Below are 6,000 nucleotides of genomic sequence, written 5' to 3'. Positions count from 1 at the left end.
GCTGCCGTTTTTGTCAGGCATGCTGCAAACTGGCAGCTCCGTCTGCATTTGCTGTCAGGTCTCCTCTGAGCCTGTTAGCAATTGGACCCAGTCCCCCAATGAGCTGGAAATTAATACAGGCTCACAGTATTTGCCCTTCTCTGTAAGCCAGCTCCTGGATATTAAACAGAAAGGTGAGTGGAAAGTTTGATGGAACTGAGTAATGGGGTTTGTGCCTAAACCCTTCAAAGCCAACATGGGCTAATCTTTCACTCAGAGAATTTACTTTTTCCTCCCTGTCTCCAGAGCCTCTCTGTTCCCTAGACAAGTATCTCAGAGACTTCATGAATCAAAGATGACCGAGGCTGGATTGCTGTATAATAATGCCTGTGTTTCTTCTTAATCTGTTGCAGACTCTCTCGCTGGGCTTCACTGATTTCCAGATGCTTCTTGACTTTTTACAATCAGCCTTGACTTTACTTGCATTCTGCATTAAGAATAACTCCTCGAGGACAATTTTTGCTTTGCCTTTTGTTGTAGGTTCCCCATGCTCTACAACACACGTTGCTTGGTAGACAGTAGAACTATGTCACTTACCCCTCCAGGCTCCTGCTGGGAGACAGAACACCCCACCCACGGAGCATTTCATCATCTTCTAGATCCTGTCAGAGCAAATTCCAAATATCTGGGGAACCACAGTTAATTAACATGCAAATTGAATCCTAAGCCAAGATTCATGTCACTGTCATCTTTATGTATTAGACTGTAGATCATGAAAGGAACTACAGTTCAGCTGGATAATTAAGTAAACATGAAGCAAAAGAGGGTAGCAGAGGCTAGGGTCTAGGAGCCTTGGTTGAGATACTGAACAGGCAGAAAAATCTTGTGTGATGATAGGCAACTTTATTAGCAGTGGTTCTGAAATGCACAGAAGACAGTAGAAGGCCATTAATGAGACCTTGAGATTAACTCCTGTCCTTGTTGAAGTACAACACAGGGCTTTGCCCCTGTCATCCAGAGCAATAAGCTAAAACAGGACTATGAAATTAGAATAAGTTAAATAAAAGGCTTAAGAATGAAGCTTCTTCCTGCTGTATACAGGCTGGAGTCTTTCAAAAAGTCTTTCCTAGCACTTAACTCAGCCCAAACCTCAGCATGCTCTGTGTAAAGTATAGCCGAAAGATGAGGAAAGCAGCTGGATTCCTTGTTTTAAAATTAAAGGTGCCATGTCTTACACAGGCATCTTTGACCGTTCCACTCTGACGCCAGATGAAAACCCTCAGTATTTTCACGGTCCTAGCGCACCCTAGTGGAAGCTGCTTCCTGCGGAGCCTCCCCACCCAAGCACACCAAGTTACCCAAGGAGCTGGGGGCAAAGGCAGACAGCGATCAAACCAGCTCCACTAGAAAAGGGACTGAGATTTCAGTGCTCTAATTAGAGAAAAGAGAAACCAGGCTGCTCTTTGAAAATAATGACATTTCCTCACAATTACAGGAAAAAAAATCCCCAAGCCCCAAAATATTTTCTGTGCTTTTCTTTCAATGAGAATTCTTCTTTTCACATGAATGGCTCAAGGAAACACATAAAGAGATCAAGTGGATGACATTTTTATTTTTTACATGGAAGCCTCATAGTTGCAATCACACAGAGATCTGCTTAGTCACACCCTTCAAGCATCTTCTTCCTCTCACATGGACATCCAGTATGTCAGTGACATACCACGACCGCCGCCTTCATCTTGTTTATCTGAGGCTACTGTGAGGGTACATGACCTTTCTGTAAAACACCACTTTGTCCCTTTGTTTACACATCACCAGCTGCTTCCTCACCCACCAATTCCGTGTTTCATCCTCTGCAATTCACTGTCTCACTGCACAGTGGTTTGAGACAGTAGAGTAGGCACCAATTCACCAACAGGAGAAACTATTTCTTGCCTTTTTATTACTATTATTATTCTTTCTATGCTTGGTTAGGAACAAGTCTCTGTGAGGAAAGAAACGGGGACATTCAGGAAATAAATCGTTGTTTGGTTTATGCACCTTTGGGTCTCATTCATAATCCTGAGCATTACAATAATAACTCAGGTTGAAATCTGCACTATTTATTCTATTACAAGCAAATAGTTTCTTTCACAGGAAAAACTATTAGACAGGGATATCAAAGGTTTTTGAAAACTGACCACTTATGTTGGTGCTTGAACAGGGGACGTAACCTTCAAACCCCAGGCCAAATTGTACAGACAAAGCTCTTTGGTGTCTCTGAAATTTAGCTGACAGACTAGTCATCATCTCTGCAGCTACGTGGGTCCCTGATCATGAATTTACGAGGATAGCTGACAGACAGTATGCCAGCTCTATGTATGTGATTTAAGTAGGACCTCCAAGGACCACAGTGAAAACAAAAGCTGCTCCAAGCTGATAAGGGTTGAAAAAGAAACTCAAAATGCATCAGAGCTCTTGAGTCTCGGTTATTGCAGAGTATTCCCGCTCAGCTGCTGAAGCTGCCTCAGAGATTTGGTAACTGGTGGCTTGGCCAGCATATTGCAGTTTTTGAACGAGATTCAACAGAGCAATACTTAGCAGCTCCTCTTCTCCTAGAATACACCAAAAAGGCTTCACTGTGCAGTTTTCAGGAAACTCTAATGCAAAAGGCAGTTAAAGCAAAAGACTGGTTATAGCAGTAAACACTGAGAAGTAGCCCATATTAAATTCTACTTTCAGTAGTGTAGTGGGTCTGGGATGGTAGTGATTTTCCACAGCAGCTCTTGCAGTGCTGTGCTTACTGTTGGTATCAATATTATGACTACTGCTCACACAGCATCAGGGCTGTCCCTCCAGCATTCTTTCCCCCACCTTCACCAATAGCTGTGGGTGGGCACCATCTTGGGAGGGACCACAGCCAGAACAGCTGACCCAGGCTGACCAAGGAGATATTCCATACCATATGACGTCAGCTCAGTAATATAAACTGGCAGAGAGGGGCAGGAAGGGGAGGCGAGATTCATTTCTGGCCTTCCAAAAGCAACTGCTGCGCGTAGTGAAGCCCTGCTTCTCGGGAGGTGGCCGAACATCGCTGCTGATGGGAAGTAGAGAGTAACAGCTTTATCTGCTTTTGCTTTGCTTCCCGCGCGCGCGGCTTTGCTGTTTCTTTATTAAACTGCTTTTATCTCAACCCACGAGACTCCCATCTTATTTCCTCCCCTTCCCTGGCTTGCTGAGGAGGTGGGGGATAAAGCGGTGTGGTGGGCACCTGGCATCCAGCCACGCTCAAACTACCACAAGTAGAGTACTGTTTTGTAACACTGGAGACAAAGCATCTAAAGCCTGCTTGAGCATGCACCTTCATGAGTACTTACCTTTGCAGTAAGTAATCCCATAATACTAAGCATAGGGGTATATGTAAGTGTCTGCAAGACTGTTGTCTCTGTAAGACTGGAGGAACTGAGGCCCAGTGCCCAGCAAACAGAATTCTGATGGAAGACACCAGATACCAGAACAATGCAGAAGATAGCAGTCTCCCTTGTGAATGTAACATCTTTCTCACTTCCTTGCTTCGCATTTAAATTACTGTCAGTAAAGAAAACAGAAGCTTGGATAGGAGAGAGATGTACGTATTTGTCTTACGCCATGCTAAATACCACCATGCTGAGACCATGCAACTTTGGCTTGAAGGCAGCTCAGAAAGAGCATAGAAGAGGCAAAGGGGTTGTTTGCATGTGACTAAGGCATGGGGAAGTATATGAATGAAAACAAGGTCTGGTTAAAGGAAATAAACTCAATACGATGAAAGATTTTTATGTTGAAAATTGTTTGTGTACAGGCAGAGATGCCCACAATATCATGCTTTTCCAAAGCAGCCTCATGGCAATGAGAGGCATGTACTGCGGTAGGGCAGATCCAGATCAGACCACTGCTGGGACACTCACCAGCAACAACACTTAATTTCTGAAGCTGGGGTTGCCCCAAACCAGACCAACCACAGACTTTCCCTTTAGTTTCCTACATTTTCCTGGGTCCAGCCCACTGCTCTGCTAGCCTCCAGGCAGCTGAAATATTAGCTGGAGAAATCTAGCTTGTTGGCTTCCTACCCTAACAAATTAATGCCCAGCCAAATTAAGCTGTTTCCTCTCTCCTCCTCTTTGTGTACTACACAGAATAAAACCAATAGAGAACAGGCTTACAATAGAGACCCAGAGCCAAGCTAAAAAGCATAGCTATTACTCCCTACAGTCTCAAGAGGAGTCTAGGGTATTGTCCTAACAACAGCAAAATCAGAAATGACATCTCTTTTTTATGTTTCTATTTGGATTCATCCTCTTTTTACTTCTTATTAACACAGCAGAGTACATTGCTAATTAAGCCTGATTTGTCTTTCTTGGAAGTAGGCCCTAGTATGATTTAGAAATAACCTTGATCTGGTATTTGTAATTTTAGTATTTAGCTATTCTCATGATTTCCAGTATGATGGTGCTGCAATCCTGGCTCAAGACTGGCTTCTGCAATGCTTTAAAACACCAGGAAAAACCTCCAGTGAGGCCTCATTCCTACTGAATAAATGATGGAACACAGCAGAGCACAGGATATTTGAATATGCTCTACCAAACCCTGTCAATTAGTTAAGCTCTATAAAAACAAAATGAAACCTTTGGAGAGGCAGGCTGTTTGTTTTGCTCACACGGCAATCCCAAAACCAGAACATACTTGTCACATCCAAATCCACACGCCCCTCTAGCATGCAGCCCTAACGCCCCTTCTCGCGCGTCAATCCAAGAGAGCACATAGGGTAAACCCAAACCTCCCTCCTGCCACACAAACCCCTGTGCAAATAGACACTTCATCTCTCTGCCAAGGGACAAAACACTGCTAAAAAAGCAAACGGCACTGTTTACACAGATAACATTGCTCTGTCTCAAAGCAGCAGTAGTCTTGTCCCCTTGTGCATAGGCTGAAATGGCCACCTACTTGCATGAGGCTTCTGCAATATCACAAGACACTCTGATCCACAACCAGCACGCGCACTGCTCCCTGGCTGCTCAGGCGCTGCACAGGAATATGCAATTGCTCTCCAACATTGCATAAATATGCAGAAGTCTGTAGAATTTTTCATTTTCACACACATTAATCATCCCCAAAGCCCACCTCAGCTGAACAAATCTGTACTCTTTGTACACCTTTTATTCTCTCAAAGGTGTGTATTCTCATAATGATAGTGCTCATGTACCACTTAACAGTATATTTTCATTTGGCCCAAGCCACACTTCTGAGCAGTAATTTATTACTGCTTGTCACTAGCTGCTACTAAGAGTAATACATATAGTGGGTTTATTTAGTATGTTTAGTATTTCTTGCTTGACTCTTTCTTACACAGACAATACTGCCCAAGCCCAGAGATTCACAAATCAAACCAGCCCAGTTTCTAGGCCTTCCAGTTGTGCTTGTTTTGCATTTCCGAGCTTTTTGTCAGCAAGACCCAGAAACTTCCATTAAAAGAACAAATAAATGAAAGTGGAGAACCTAATGCAGTCTGCTTGCTCAGAGAGATCCAAGTGCACACCAAGTGAACACCTACGTGGACCATGAACACACGAGGGAAGTATGCAGGGATGTCTCAGGGATCTGCTCACGCTGACTTTGTTGCTTAAGGACCTGATTCAAAACCCACACACCCAGGCCCCCACCACTCCAGAAGTAACACAAGTCAGGATTGTGCACGTTATATGACGATAACTATGTCCCAGCTTGCTGGGCCTGATACCTGCAAAATGTTTGACATTTTGCTGGGCCATGCTACCTGCTGGGAATGGCAGCAGTAACTGCATGCTGCTGCAGTGTCAAGACAGCCATGGAGTGGCCTCATGGAAATGCTGGCAGGGTGATGGACAGGGGCTACACTGCAAACTCACTGCAGAACTCTTCACTTGCAGAGCAGCATGGGTTACTGCTGTCCCACTGCTGCATGTTGTCTCTGATAGGGTGTACCAGGGCACAGTGGAGATTTTAATACGCTATGTTAAAACCAAC

This window comes from Colius striatus, chromosome 9 (genome assembly GCF_028858725.1).
Source record: "Colius striatus isolate bColStr4 chromosome 9, bColStr4.1.hap1, whole genome shotgun sequence".
In the NCBI taxonomy this organism is placed as follows: domain Eukaryota; kingdom Metazoa; phylum Chordata; class Aves; order Coliiformes; family Coliidae; genus Colius; species Colius striatus.
Note: the sequence above shows the minus strand (reverse complement) of the source record.